General features: G+C 20.6%; 1 pseudogene; it reads left to right on the top strand.

Annotated features, from left to right (window-relative positions):
• The first annotated feature begins 282 nt into the window (after positions 1–282).
• LOC143221560 (cytochrome c oxidase subunit 1 pseudogene) lies at positions 283–1755 on the top strand (annotated as a pseudogene).
• Positions 1756–2016: the final 261 nt, after the last annotated feature.

The following is a 2016-nucleotide window of genomic DNA, read 5'->3' on the forward strand; positions in this document are numbered from 1 at the left end:
AAAAATTTGTTATTAATTATAATTTTAGGTTTAATTTTTTGATATTATTTCTTTTGATATTTAATATTTTGATAGTATTTATGTTTAATATATTATAAATATTAAATAATTAATATATTTTATTTATTTAATTTTAAATTTGCAATTTAATGTTTTTTAAGACTATAATTAAAAATTAATAAATATAAAAAGTATTAAGTCTGATAAAAGAAATGTATTGTAAATTTATTAATAAAAATTTCATATTTTTTAGTACCATACAAATTTTATGTTAAATTTTAGGTAAATGATTAATATCAAAAAATCATAAAGATATTGGCATTCTTTACTTTACATTAGCTATTTGATCAGGAGTAATTGGATCTAAGAGTAATTTTTAATTCGCGTAGAATTATTAAGAATTCTGGGAAAGTTTTTAAATTATGATATATTACATAATTCTTTAGTCACAAGTCATGCATTTTTAACAATTTTGTTTATAGTTATACCTATTTTAATTGGAGGATTTGGTAATTGATTAATTCCTTTAATATTAAGATCACCTGGTATTTCATTTCCTCGAATAAACAATATTAGATTTTGATTATTACCTCCGTCATTATTATTATTATTAACTAGAGGAATTTTTAATTTTATACCTCGAACTGGTAGAATTGTATATCCTCCTTTATATAATTATGTTTTTCATTCATCTCCGTCTGTAGATTTTAAATTTTTTCTCTACGTATATCTGGTATTTCATCACTTATAGGAGATATAAATTTAATAACTACAATTATATTAATATAAAACTTTAGATTAGATTTAAATGAAATACCTTTCTTTCCTTGATCTGTTTCTTTTAAAACAATTTTATTATTATTATCTTTACCTGTGTTAGCAGGAGCTATTACAAAATTAATATTTGAACGTAATTTTAATACACCTTTTTTTGATCCTATGGGAGGAGGAGATCCTGTATTATATCAACATTTATTTTAATTTTTTGGTCTTCCAGAAGTTTATATTTTAATTTTACCTGGCTTTGGATTACTTTCTCAAATTATTATAAATGAAAGTGGTAAAAAATAGGTATTTGGTAATTTAGGAGTAATTTATGCAATATTAGGAATTGGATTTTTAGGTTTTATTGTTTGAGCTCATCATATATTTACTATTGGGTTAGATGTAGATACTCGGGCTTATTTTACATCAGCAAATATGATTATTGCTGTCCCTACAGGTATTAATGTTTTTAGATGATTAGCAACTGATAACGGTCTAAAATTTAAAATAAATAATTCTATTATATGACCTTTAGGCTTTATTTTATTATATACAATTGGAGGATTAACAGGAATTATATTATCGAATTAATCGAGTGATAGTATTTTACAAGATACATATTATGTTGTTGCTCATATTCATTATGTTTTATCAATAGGAGCTCTTTTTTCTATTATTTCAAGATTTAATCACTTATATCCTTTAATTACTGGTTTAATATTAAATAAAAAATGATTAGTTTATCAATTTTCAATAATATTTATTGGAGAAAATATAATATCTTTTCCTCAACATTTTTTAGTTTTAATAGGAATACCTCGACGTTATTCTGATTATCCTGATTCTTATTATTCTTGAAATTTATTATCTTCAATTGGTTCTATTATCTCATTAAATGGAATAACTTTTTTAACTTTATTTTTAACTTTAGAAAGTTTAATTTGTAAACGTTTATTATTATTTAAATTTTTCTACTCTTCTTTAGAATGATTAATAAATTATCCTCCATCAAATCATTCATTTACTGAGTGTAGAATTTTAATAATTAAAAAATTTTAATAAGGTAGAATATTGCAATGAATTTAAAATTCAGTTATATAAAGTTTAATTTTATTATTAAAAATTGCAACATGAAATATATTTTTTTTTTCAAAATTCCATTTCGTTTTATTCTGATAATTTTAGTTATTTAGATAATTTTATTATAATATTTATATTAATAATTATTTTTTTTACTCCATGTTTAATTGT

Source organism: Lasioglossum baleicum, unplaced genomic scaffold (genome assembly GCF_051020765.1).
Source record: "Lasioglossum baleicum unplaced genomic scaffold, iyLasBale1 scaffold2679, whole genome shotgun sequence".
Lineage (NCBI taxonomy): Eukaryota > Metazoa > Arthropoda > Insecta > Hymenoptera > Halictidae > Lasioglossum > Lasioglossum baleicum.